We start from the raw sequence: 14,732 nt of genomic DNA, 5'->3' as shown, positions 1-14,732 counted from the left end.
TATATTCCGCATGTAATTTGTAGGCACAAAACGAGAAGTCATAACCTCCTTCATCGCACGCCATGTACGGATAGGTTGTGCACCATCTTCGTCGCGGTTACGAATCAAAGAATCCCACCAACGCAATGCATAACCATCAAATTCAGAAGAAGCAAGCTTGATCTTCTTATCTTCGTAGTAGTTGGGATGTAAACTCCATAACTTCTCAATCTTGAGCTCCCAAGTGAGATATTCTTCAACATCAGCTCCTCCTTCAAACTTGGGTATGGAAAACTTGGGCTTACCCAATCCATCTTCTTCATCTTGCCCACGACCATTACGGCCAAGTGGAGCCCAACCACGCGGACGATGACCACGAGGCGCACCACGAGCATTGTGTACGTCATCTTCAAGCTCAGGATCTTCATCATCGTCTTGATGTTGTTGTGCAGTCAAATTCTCAATAGCGAGGCGCATATCGGCAAGATTGCGCTGTATATCGATCATTTGATCAGCCAAACCAGTTGACGGTGACATTAGTAGCATCCAACGTCCGTTTGATCTCGTCAATCGTACCCTTAAGCTCATCATCCTTAGTGCGGAATTCACGTCGCATCTCGTTACGAAGAGCTTCATACTCCCTCCATGTGATGATATCTCGCCGAATTCTTGTTTTCCCGATTAACAATCTTAGTATCACTAGCAGTACATGATTAGTAGGTTAGTGCACTAAATCAAAAATATATGGTGGTACTCTCACAACTCACTCAAAACTGATAAGAAAAGGAAATCTTACCGTTCCAAAGTAAATTAGTGTTGCTTACCACTTGTAGTAACAACTAGTGCACGGATGTAGCGAAGCGAATATCAAGGGTATAAGAACAATCACACGACAAAGCAGGATATATGTGGGGCTGTAGGTAGGCTACCTATTTGCACCAATAACAAGCTCTAGCGCCGATCGTAGACAACCAAAGATACTCACACAAGGCGATATAATGGGGCAATGCAACTATATGTGGGAAAGGTTGCAATGCACAAGAGAGACGCTAGCAAAGCTCAACGAGACAGTGCACAAGATTGCTCAACTAAAAGTGCGAGTAAAGAAAACTTAGGCCTTTCACTTGATTCAACTAGCACGACACTCGTTCTTTTTGTATTTTTCTTTTTGTATAACACACGCAGCTATGTAGCTCTTTTTGCTTCTTTTCAATTTTCTCTTTTTTTTGTTTTAAGACTCAACTCCTTGATAACACGGCCAACAAGATATGCAAAGCACCAAAACCCTAATGAGCAGCCTGTCGAGCGGTAAAACTAGTCTCTTCTGGGGAAGTTCCTAGTCACGTATATCGAAAGGCTGTAGCTATGGTTTGGACAAACACACTCGTATGCTATGTGGACTCGGAGTAAACAAAAACCGACTCTAGATGACAAACTAGATGAAAAGAAAACACAAACCCTAACAATTCTACTAGAAGAAAGATAAAGGTACGCAAAAACAACTACGAAAAGCAACTAAAACTCGAAATTAGTGCAATCTAAGGCGATGGCAAACCCTAACCCTAACTTTTTATGGCTTTTTCTGGATAGGACAACACTCACAACTCAACTATGGGGTGGATTGTGGATAGCTTACCGAGGAAAACTGGAAATCTGATACCAAGATGATAAGGGGTGGCCCGATCTTCTCAATAAGCAACGGTGGTGATGATGATCACGGGGTGATGGCAGCGGAGAAACACGACGATGTAGTGGATGATAACTTGTATGACGCAACGAGATCTCTCGATTGGTCCCCGTCGCCGGATGCAACAGCTCTCAACCCCGCAAGATATTCGCAACTCCACACACTTGCGCACGTAGCCGCCGACCACGAAGCGGTAAGTTGCAACCGTCTAATTCCCAATGGAACAGCGAGATCACACAAGACTTAAACAGGATCTACACAATATCCAAGCAATATGGTGTAGGGAATTCAATAGTTTTGCAGAGCAAACAACTAAGAACTAGGGTTTATCTTAAACGTGGTCTAAAGCAACTAGGGGGCGTCCCGGGCACTTATATAGGTGTCCGGGACGAGTTCGGTCGAAAAGATACAAAAATAACCGACCCGGAATAGATCCGGTCGAGACGGACTCGGACCGGTCCGGTCCGGGATCCGGTCGACGGGCTGTGGACCGGGCTGTCCGGTCCGTGGTCCGGTCGGACCGGGTTCTGGACCGGACGGTCCGGTTGGTGGTCCGGTCAACCGGTCGGAAACCGGAAACTGCGAAGTTTCCGGTCTCGCCCCGGTACGATAAATCTCCTCCGGTTGGTGGCCGGTTTACGACCGGTCGACCGGGCCAGGGACCGGGCTGGCCGGTCTGGGGGCCGGTCTGACCGGGTTCTGGACCGGCCTGGACTTCTTCTTCTCCTCTCGCGCATTCCTCCCGCTCCTCCCTCGCGCGTCCACGAGATATCTTCATGTCCAGCTCCATGTCCAGCTTCACGTCCAGCTGCTCCTCTCCTCGTGCGATGCATGTCTCCTCTTGATACCTGATGATACATAAGTAATAGGACTTAGGCAGTATAAAGTTCTCATCAATCAAAGTACCGTTTAGAAACAAGTTCACCTGTTGTTTAAGTAGCTTCGCACGAGCTCTTGTAATTGGTCCAATCCGAACTTCATTGGACTTGAGCTTCATAGCAGGTTCATCTTCATTTGTTAATGACGGAGGTAGTAGTGAGGTAGGGATGTCCTCATCAGATGGTGCATGAGGCATTTTTGTGCGAACTTCTACCGGGCATGCAAGAGCAAAGAGTTGTCTGACCTTCTTCAAGATTGTTGCCTCGCTTATTCGGAGCGCCGCTTCGCAAACCTATACAACGGCTTGCTGAAGCACAAAGACCTCAACGCGGGTGGTCAAGAGTTTCTTCATAGACACCTCGTATTTAACTCAAAGTGGGCAAGAGCTTATGATGAGGATGGGAGGAGATATGGCCAAATGACAAGCAACATGGCCGAGTGCTTCAACAATGTTTTGAAGGGTGTCCGTGCATTGCCCGTGACGGCAATCATTCAATACACATTCGAGAAGTTGAATGTCTATTTCCAGAACTACACCGATGAAACGGAGAAGGAAATTGCTTTGAATGCCGAGTTCCCAAAGAAGGTTCAAGAGTTCATGGATTTTCAGGCGAGGAAGGCCGACTCCCAAACGGCTACATGTTATGATAATGTTGACTGGGTTTACCAAGTGAATGAGCCGGGGGCACCACACAAGGTGGTGTCCAACACGGAGGCCGGGCTTTCCGTGTGTCCCTAAAGACATGTGAATGCACATGTAGGAGGCCCTCTTTGCTTCATTTGGCTTGCTCCCACTTGCTAACAGCGGCACGCACTAGACGTGTCGACTACAATAACCCGCTCACCGTTCGGGAGTCCGAGTTCTCAATCGAAGCCACAAAGAGGACATGGGCTCCAAGGTTTTGTCCTTACTTGGATCAATCACAATGGCCGGAGTATCATGGAGTGCAAGTTTGGCCGGATCCGGAATGGAAGGTTGTGAAACGTGGAAGAAGAAAGACAAAGAGGTATCACGGAGATATGGATAGATGGGGTCATTCCGGAAACGAGGTTATTCCAAGAAGCTCGCGAGCCAACTAATTGTGGATCCTGCAATAGTAAGGGCCACAATAAAAGGAAGTGCACATCCGGCAAAAAATCAAAGGGCAATGATGCTAGCACAAGTCAAGCATCAAGTAGCCAACAAGCTTCAAATCAACCTCCAAGCCAACAAACCCCAAGCCAACAAGCTCCAAGCCAACAAGCTCCAAGCCAACAAGCTCCAAGCCAACAAGCTCCAAGCCAACCGCGTCAAACTCCTCCAAGCCAAACGCGTCAACCTCCTCCAAGCCAAACGCGTCAACCTCCTCCAAGCCAAACGCGTCAACCTCCTCCAACCCAAACGCGTCAACCTCCTCCAAGCCAAACGCGTCAACCTCCTCCAACCCAAACGCGTCAACCTCCTCCAAGCCAAACGCGTCAACCTCCTCCAAGCACACAAGCCGAACGGCAACAAGCTCCTACGCAACAAGGTCCAAGGCAACAAGCCTCAAGGCATCAACCACAATGGCGACAAGCTCCAAGGCAACAAAGGATTCACGTAGGGCTTAGTAGAGGTGGCCGTCGCGGTGCTAGTATGCTACGATACCTAGCGGGGCCTTATCCGTATGTGTCTCGAAGTTACTACTTGCATTGTACTTTCTATTTTCATATTCCATGACTAACTTTGGTTTTTCAATTTGGTTTACGGGTATGGCAAGTCAACCCACCAAGGGGAAGGGAGCATGGGAGGGCAATGAGAAGGAGGAGTCCGTTTGGGAGGAGGCGGTAAGGACGGTGCGGAAGAAGGAGAAGGAAGCACTAGAGAGGAAGAAGAAGGAGGAGGAAGACAAGAAGATGGCGGAGAGTGCCCGTATGCAAAAACAGTATGAGGAATACATATTGTTCCACAAGAGGAGGAATGCCAAGCTGAAGGCCGAACGGGACCGCGAGGCACGGATAAAATTCCCGAGGAGCTGCCAACTTGAGCAAATTGCGAGGGAGAGGGCCAATAGGATGCACCTAGAGGAGGTGGCTAGGGAGGCTGAACGCATCAAGGAGGAGAGAGCTCAAGCGGAAGCTGCAAAGACGGAGGAGCGCCACCACTTCTTCGATTCGGTCGTTCGGTTGGCTCGTGACTTAAGGGAGAAGGAAGAATTGGCTGAAGAAGCTAAGAAGAAGAAGGCAAGGGGGAGGGAGCCTTTGCGACGCAGTTGATGTCCCTTTGGCTATGTTCTTGTTGTCGAACCTTTATGTTGTCCGAACCTTGATCTTCTCGAACCTTCGTGTCGTTGAACCTTATTGTAATTGAAACCTTGATGTCGTCGAACCTTATTTGTCATTTGAACCATTATGCTGTGTCAATGTGTGGTACATATTCAGTGCAATGTTCTTGTTGTCAAAACTGTTGGAATATGGTAGGTTTTTTCATGGTTTTAACACAAGTCAATGTGTGGCGCCCTTCCCACTGGCGCCACAAATGCTAGTGTGGCGCCCGTGGCATCGGCGCCACACGTGCCAACTTATATGAACTATTGGGTCGAAAACATCCGGGGGCCCCGGACGATAAGTCCTTAGCCGTTTTGGCGACCCTCTTTGTGTGGCGCCCTTCTCCTCGGCGCCACATGTGCTTGTGTGGCGCCCGTGGCGTCGGCGTCACACATGCCAACTTATATGAGCTATTGGATCCAAAACATATCGTAAGACAAATCGTACGGGACTTAGCCGTTTTGGCGACCCTCTTTGTGTGGCGCCCGTGGCATCGGCGCCACACATGCTGCTGGCGCCGTGCCACGGGCGCCACACAAAGAGGGTCGCCAAAACGGCTAAGTCCCGCACGATTTGTCTTACGAGATGTTTTGTGCAATTAGACATGCATCTGTGGCGCCGATGCCACGGGCGCCACACTGTGCAATGTGGCGCCAGTGGGAAGGGCACCACTCATTGACATGTGTTAAAACCATGGAAAATCCTACCATATTCCAACAAAACTGCCATCATGTCAAAAGCTATATCATACACACATCATATCAACAGCCATTTCGTACACACATCATCGACATAACATCATCATACCTAACATCGTAGCACATAGTTTCATACAATTTAAGATAGAATTCAAACAACACGAAGCAACGAAGATAGAGTTGACAACACTCGACGTTCTAACTATCGGTGTCGGAGCCGGATTCGCCGGTGTGGGGGTAGTGCACACGGCGGGCGGTGTCGTCGAACACCTTGACGATCATCTCGCCGTCCCCCTCGTACGGGAAGGTGAGCTGGCACCCGGGCTCGAGGTGGAGGTCACGGGCGAACTTGTCCCACCCCGTGTGCGGGTACATCTTGCCCTGCCCGTCGAACAGGACCTCCACGGGCCAGCGGCGAAGTTGCGGCTAGCCTCCCGTAGCTGCAAGTGCGCCGGCTCGACGCCGTCGACGAACTCGGCGAACTTGTCCGGTAGCCGCTTGATGCCGAGTGGGTCGTCGTCGATGCGGAGGAGGAACTCGAAGCAGCGTTCGTCATGCGAAGACGAGGAGGATGCAGGTGACGGTGATCGTGGGGCCCTTGCTGCTCCACCGCGGCGGCCCCTTCCCCGGCCCGGGGGGCGCCCAGGACCGCGGCGGCCGCCCCTTCCCCGTCCACCGGCACCGGCCATCCTACATGTTTACGTTTTTGAACCATATTACGATCCATTCAACTAACAAATATGAGTAACTCCATCACAAATACTAGGCATACATGTGGGTTCATACACATACATACACATACATACATAGAGTTCATACACATACATGTGAAATTTCATATGTAGATTTCTACACATCTATGGTTCAAACACATGCATACATGAGGCTACCATCTCCAACACAAACAATACAATATAGAGTGCACAAAAGAAAGAAAACATGTCTAGGGTTCATGTCCAAATCTAGCCCGATCTATGAAATTAGTGGATGAATGGAGAAGATTTGAAGGAGATTACCTTGACAAATGGATGGGGAACGATCTCCACGGACAGATCCGACGATTTGGTGGTGGATTTGGTGGGGGAGAGGGAGGAGAGAGAGAACCGGGTTGGGGAGGAGGAAGAGAAGAAGAGAAAGAAAGAAGAAGGGTCGGGCTGGGCGCGCGCGGCGCCCAAACTTAAGTCAATGTGTGGGTGTGGCGCCGGCCGGAGCGGCGCCACTCGTGCTGCCACGTCGGATCGGGGTCACCAGCTCGGCGTCGACGGGCCACGTAGGATGGGTGTGTGGCGCCGGCGCCGGGGCGCCACATGGGCATGTGTGGCGCCCTTGAGAGGGGCGCCACACAAAAGGGTTAGATTGGTGAAATAGTTTCGCCGGAGGGTCAGTCTGTGCTTTTCTTCCACTTTTGGGTTATTTTTGTGTAAATCGCCGTCTCCTCACCAGCCGTGCTTAACCACTGCTTAAAGCGTGTACAACAGAATGGACGGCCGATTTTATTAACAACCTACTTGATTAATCACAAAAACAGTGCAAGGTAGTTTTAGCATCGCCGCTGTTTAGACACGATCACTTCGCCGTCGGTCAATCCGATGGATGCGGATTATTGATGGCGTGTATTTCACACGTTCGTTGGGCAACCCCAAGAGGAAGGTATGATGAGCACAGCAGCAAGTTTTCCCTCAGAAAGAAACCAAGGTTTATCGAACCAGGAGGAGCCAAGAAGCACGTTGAAGGTTGATGGCGGCGGGATGTAGTGCGGCGCAACACCGGAGATTCCGGCGCCAACGTGGAACCTGCACAACACAACCAAACTACTTTGCCCCAACGAAACAGTGAGGTTGTCAATCTCACCGGCTTGCTGTAACAAAGGATTAACCGTATTGTGTGGAAGATGATTGTTTGCAGAGAAAACAGTAAAACAAGTATTGCAGTAGATTTGTATTTCAGTATTAAAGAATTGGACCGGGGTCCACAGTTCACTAGAGGTGTCTCTCCCATAAGACGAACAACATGTTGGGTGAACAAATTACAGTTGGGCAATTGACAAATAAAGAGAGCATGACAATGCACATACATATCATGATGAGTATAGTGAGATTTAATTGGGCATTACGACAAAGTACATAGACCGCCATCCAACCGCATCTATGCCTAAAAAGTCCACCTTCGAGGTTATCATCCGAACCCCTCCAAGTATTAAGTTGCAAACAACGGACAATTGCATTAAGTATGGTGCGTAATGTAATCAACAACTACATCCTTAGACATAGCATCAATGTTTTATCCCTAGTGGCAACGAGCACAACACAACCTTAGAACTTTCTCATCACTGTCCCGGTGTCAATGCGGGCATGAACCCACTATCGAGCATAAGTACTCCCTCTTGGAGTTAAAAGCATCTACTTGGCCGGAGCATCTACTAATAACGGAGAGCATGCAAGATCATAAACAACACATAAGCATAACTTTGATAATCAACATAACAAGTATTCTCTATTCATCGGATCCCAACAAACGCAACATATAGAATTACATATAGATGATCTTGATCATGATAGGCAGCTCACAAGATCCGACAATGATAGCACAATGGGGAGAAGACAACCATCTAGCTACTGCTATGGACCCATAGTCCAGGGGTAGACTACTCACTCATCACTCCGGAGGCGACCATGGCGGCGTAGAGTCCTCCGGGAGATGAATCCCCTCTCCGGCAGGGTGCCGGAGGCGATCTCCAGGATCCCCCGAGATGGGATCGGCGGCGACGGCGTCTCAGTAATGTTTTCCGTATCGTGGCTCTCGGTGCGGGGGGATTCGTCACGGAGGCTATTTGTAGGCGGAAGGGCAAGTCAAGAGGCGGCACGGGGGCCCACACCACGGGCCGGCGCGGCCAAGGGGGCCGCGCCGCCCTAGGGTTTGGCTCCCCCGTGGCCCCTCTTCGTCTCGTCTTCGGTCTTCCGGAAGCTTCGTGAGAAAATAGGCCTCCGGGCTTTTATTTCGTCCAATTCCGAGAATATTTCTTTACTAGGATTTCTGAAACCAAAAACAGCGAGAACAAAGAATCGGCACTTCGGCATCTTGTTAATAGGTTAGTTCCGGAAAATGCACGAATATGATATAAAGTGTGCATAAAACATGTAGATAACATCAATAATGTGGCATGGAACACAAGAAATTATCGATACGTTGGAGACGTATCAGCATCCCCAAGCTTAGTTCCGCTCGTCCCGAGCGAGTAAAACGATAACAAAGATAATTTCCGGAGTGACATGCCATCATAAACTTGATCATACTATTTGTAAAGCATATGTAGTGAATGCAGCGATCAAAACAATGTGTATGACATGAGTAAACAAGTGAATCATAAAGCAAAGACTTTTCATGAATAGCACTTCAAGACAAGCATCAATAAGTCTTGCATAAGAGTTAACTCATAAAGCAATAATTCAAAGTAAAGGTATTGAAGCAACACAAAAGAAGATTAAGTTTCAGCGGTTGCTTTCAACTTGTAACATATATATCTCATGGATATTGTCAACATAGAGTAATATAATAAGTGCAATAAGCAAGTATGTAAGAATCAATGCACAGTTCACACAAGTGTTTGCTTCTTGAGGTGGAGAGAAATAGGTGAACTGACTCAACATTGAAAGTAAAAGAATGGTCCTCATAGAGGAAAAGCATCGATTGCTATATTTGTGCTAGAGCTTTGATTTTGAAAACATGAAACAATTTTGTCAACGGTAGTAATAAAGCATATGCATCATGTAAATTATATCTTATAAGTTGCAAGCCTCATGCATAGTGTACTAATAGTGCTCGCACCTTGTCCTAATTAGCTTGGACTACCTGGATTATCACCGCAATACATATGCTTTAACCAAGTATCACAAAGGGGTACCTCTATGCCGCTCTGTACAAAGGTCTAAGGAGAAAGCTCGCATTTGGATTTCTCGCTTTTGATTATTCTCAACTTAGACATCCATACCGGGACAACATAGACAACGGATAATGGACTCCTCTTTTAATGCTTTAAGCATTCAACAACAATTAATTCTTTTCTCATTAGAGATTTGAGGATGTTTGTCCAAAACTGAAACTTCCACCATGGAACATGGCTTTAGTTAGCGGCCCAATGTTCTTCTCTCACAATATGCATGCTCAAACCATTCAACTCAGTGTAGATCGCCCTTACTTCAGACAAGACGAACATGCATAGCAACTCACATGAAATTCAACAATAAGTTGATGGCGTTCCCCAGTAAACATGGTTATCGCACAACAAGCAACTTAATAAGAGATAAAGTGCATAATTACATATTCAATACCACAATAGTTTTTAAGCTATTTGTCCCATGAGCTATATATTGCAAAGGTGAATGATGGAATTTTAAAGGTAGCACTCAAGCAATTTACTTTGGAATGGCTGGAAAATACCATGTAGTATAGGTAGGTATGGTGGACACAAATGGCATAGTGGTTGGCTCAAGTATTTTGGATGCATGAGAAGTATTCCCTCTCGATACAAGGTTTAGGCTAGCAAGGCTTATTTGAAACAAACACAAGGATGAACCGGTGCAGCAAAACTCACATAAAAGACATATTGTAAACATTATAAGACTCTACACCGTCTTCCTTGTTGTTCAAACTCAATACTAGAAATTATCTAGACCTTAGAGAAACCAAATATGCAAACCAAATTTTAGCATGCTCTATGTATTTCTTCATTAATGGGTGCAAAGCATATGATGCAAGAGCTTAAGCATGAGCACAACAATTGCCAAGTATCACATTACCCAAGACATTATAGCAATTACTACATGTATCATTTTCCAATTCCAACCATACAACAATTTAACGAAGGAGAAACTTCGCCATGAATACTATGAGTAGAAACCAAGGACATATTTGTCCATATGCTACAGCGGAGCGTGTATCTCTCCCATAAAGTGAATGCTAGGATCCATTTTATTCAAACAAAACAAAAAACAAACCGACGCTCCAAGAAAAAGCACATAAGATGTGGCCGAATAAAAATGTAGTTTCAGGGGAGGAACCTGATAATTTGTTGATGAAGAAGGGGATACCTTGGGCATCCCCAAGCTTAGACGCTTGAGTCTTCTTGATATATGCAGGGGTGAACCACCGGGTGCATCCCCAAGCTTAGAGCTTTCACTCTCCTTGATCATGTTGCATCATACTCCTCTCTTGATCCTTGAAAACTTCCTCCACACCAAACTCGAAACAACTCATTAGAGGGTTAGTGCACAATATAAATTGACATATTCAGAGGTGACACAATCATTCTTAACACTTCTGGACATTGCATAATGCTACTGGACATTAGTGGATCAAAGAAATTCATCCAACATAGCGAAAGAGGCAATGCGAAATAAAAGCAGAATCTGTCAAAACAGAACAGTTCGTATTGACGAATTTTAAAATGGCACCAGACTTGCTCAAATGAAAATGCTCAAATTGAATGAAAGTTGCGTACATATCTGAGGATCATGCACGTAAATTGGCATAATTTTCTGAGCTTCCTGCAGGGCAGTGGGCTCAGATTCGTGACAGCAAAGAAATCTGGAACTGTGCAGTAATCCAAATCTAGTACTTACTTTTCTATCAACGGCTTAACTTGGCACAACAAAACTCAAAACTAAGATAAGGAGAGGTTGCTACAGTAGTAAACAACTTCCAAGACACAAAATAAAAACAAAGTACTGTAGGTAAAAACATGGGTTGTCTCCCATAAGCGCTTTTCTTTAACGCCTTTCAGCTAGGCGCAGAAAGTGTGTATCAAGTATTATCGAAGGGTGGTACTTCAACCTTATCATTCAAGGAAGAGGATTCTTCAATAGAATTTACCTTCTTACCTTGTGGAGCTCTTTCCGTGTGCCATTCAGAGTAGTTGATCATCATATTATCAAGAAGCTTTGTTGCTTCACCAAGAGTGATGGACATAAAGGTACCTCCAGCAATCTGAATCCAATAAATTCCGTGAAGAAAAATTTAGTCCTGCATAGAAGGTTTGGATGATCATCCAAGTAGTCGATCCATGGGTTGGGCAATTTTTAACCAGAGATTTCATTCTTTCCCAAGCTTGAGCAACATGTTCAGTATCTAATTGTTTAAAATTCATTATGCTACTCCTCAAAGATATAATTTTAGCAGGGGGATAATATCTACCAATAAAAGCATCCTTGCATTTAGTCCATGAATCAATACTATTCTTAGGCGAGAGATAGCAGCCAATCTTTAGCTCTTCCTCTTAATGAGAAAGGGAACAATTTTAGTTTAATAATATCACCATCTACATCTTTATATTTTTGCATTTCGCATAGTTCAACAAAATTATTAAGATGGGCAGCGAGCATCATCGGAACTAATTCCGGAAAATTGATCTTTCATGACAAGATTCGAGTAAAGCGAGGTTTAATTTCAAAGAATTCTGCTGTAGTAGCAGGTGGAGCAATAGGTGTGCATAAGAAATCATTATTATTTGTGGTTGTGAAGTCACACAACTTAGTATTTTCAGCGTTGGCCATTTTAGCAATAGTAAATAAAGCAAACTAGATAAAGTAAATGCAAGTAAACTAATTTTTTTTGTGTTTTCGATATAGCAAACAAGATAGCAAATAAAGTAAAACTAGCAACTAATTTTTTTGTATTTTGATTTAGTGCAGCAAACAAAGTAGTAAATAAAACAAAGCAAGACAAAAACAAAGTAAAGAGATTGAGAAGTGGAAACTCCCCTTGCAGCGTGTCTTGATCTCCCGGCAACGGCGCCGGAAAATATGCTTGATGGCGTGTATTTCACACGTTCGTTGGGCAACCCCAAGAGGAAGGTATGATGAGCACAGCAGCAAGTTTTCCCTCGGAAAGAAACCAAGGTTTATCGAACCAGGAGGAGCCAAGAAGCACGTTGAAGGTTGATGGCGGCGGGATGTAGTGCGGCGCAACACCGGAGATTCCGGCGCCAACGTGGAACCTGCACAACACAACCAAACTACTTTGCCCCAACGAACCAGTGAGGTTGTCAATCTCACCGGCTTGCTGTAACAAAGGATTAACCGTATTGTGTGGAAGATGATTGTTTGCAGAGAAAACAGTAAAACAAGTATTGCAGTAGATTTGTATTTCAGTATTAAAGAATTGGACCGGGGTCCACAGTTCACTAGAGGTGTCTCTCCCATAAGACGAACAGCATGTTGGGTGAACAAATTACAGTTGGGCAATTGACAAATAAAGAGAGCATGACAATGCACATACATATCATGATGAGTATAGTGAGATTTAATTGGGCATTACGACAAAGTACATAGACCGCCATCCAACTGCATCTATGCCTAAAAAGTCCACCTTCGAGGTTATCATCCGAACCCCCTCCGAGTATTAAGTTGCAAACAACGGACAATTGCATTAAGTATGGTGCGTAATGTAATCAACAACTACATCCTTAGACATAGCATCAATGTTTTATCCCTAGTGGCAACAAGCACAACACAACCTTAGAACTTTCTCATCATCGTCCCGGTGTCAATGCGGGCATGAACCCACTATCGAGCATAAGTACTCCCTCTTGGAGTTAAAAGCATCTACTTGGCCAGAGCATCTACTAATAACGGAGAGCATGCAAGATCATAAACAACACATAAGCATAACTTTGATAATCAACATAACAAGTATTCTCTATTCATCGGATCCCAACAAACGCAACATATAGAATTACATATAGATGATCTTGATCATGATAGGCAGCTCACAAGATCCGACAATGATAGCACAATGGGGAGAAGACAACCATCTAGCTACTGCTATGGACCCATAGTCCAGGGGTAGACTACTCACTCATCACTCCGAGAGCGACCATGGCGGCGTAGAGTCCTCCGGGAGATGAATCCCCTCTCCGGCAGGGTGCCGGAGGCGATCTCCAGGATCCCCCGAGATGGGATCGGCGGCGACGGCGTCTCGGTAATGTTTTCCGTATCGTGGCTCTCGGTGCGGGGGTTTCGTCACGGAGGCTATTTGTAGGCGGAAGGGCAAGTCAAGAGGCGGCACGGGGGCCCACACCACAGGCCGGCGCGGCCAAGGGGGCCGCGCCGCCCTAGGGTTTGGCTCCCCGTGGCCTCTCTTCGTCTCGTCTTCGGTCTTCCGGAAGCTTCGTGAGAAAATAGGCCTCCGGGCTTTTATTTCGTCCAATTCCGAGAATATTTCTTTACTAGGATTTCCGAAACCAAAAACAGCAGAAAACGACAAGCGGCACTTCGGCATCTTGTTAATAGGTTAGTTCCAGAAAATGCACGAATATGATATAAAGTGTGCATAAAACATGTAGATAACATCAATAATGTGGCATGGAACACAAGAAATTATCGATACGTTGGAGACGTATCAATTATCCTACACTTTCTGCGGATAATCCGCTGTCCTCAAAGAGGATAATCTGACAAAATTTTCAAACCCTAAATAGACAACGCAGTTAGTGTTTTGGGACGAACTATACATGTTGTGTCAGCACGTAAGTTGGTTTATTGTACAAATAAGTGTGCAATTTGGATATAGTCTAGTGTTACGCTTTTTTGCTTACTTTTTTTTGCATAAAAGAATCATATTTCTCATTTTATATGTGTATTTTATCGAATATCAACTTCTGATCCGAGACCACTCCAAATCCGCTACATATCCGAAGTCTGATATAATTCGCATTCCAATACGCATCAAACCATTAATTGCCCCGATACGAAACAAAATATGGTAAAAGATATGCAAATAGCAGATCCGATCCGTTTACACCCCCTACCTCGGACCCTACCACATCTAGCTACACCCGTGCACCGGGATGGATATTGACCACTAGAAAGCATATATGACCATCGTCTCATGTTGTACATAGATGAACAACACTAGCTTGACCGAGTATTTCTACAAGAACGTCATCAAGACTTCGTCGGATGAGTCACTCAGACAGTGATACCAAACTGATGTTGGTTGATGCATCCCTCATCCATGAGCAGAACGAGAGGCAGAGGTCACATTTCAAGGGCTCGACGAGGCCACGCGGAGGCAATATCATGCGTAATCGAGAAGGTGGCCAAATCGCCTCTTCAAAGACTACTTCTATCCTACAATATATCCTACCCCGAGCATGTATTTCGGTGTCGCTTTCGGATGTCAAGAAAGTTGTTCGTCACTATTCTCGA

The sequence above is a fragment of the Lolium rigidum genome, unplaced genomic scaffold, assembly GCF_022539505.1.
Source record: "Lolium rigidum isolate FL_2022 unplaced genomic scaffold, APGP_CSIRO_Lrig_0.1 contig_13061_1, whole genome shotgun sequence".
NCBI classification, from domain to species: Eukaryota; Viridiplantae; Streptophyta; class Magnoliopsida; order Poales; family Poaceae; genus Lolium; species Lolium rigidum.
The sequence above is the reverse complement of the archived record's forward strand: the minus strand, read 5'-3'. Positions refer to the sequence as shown.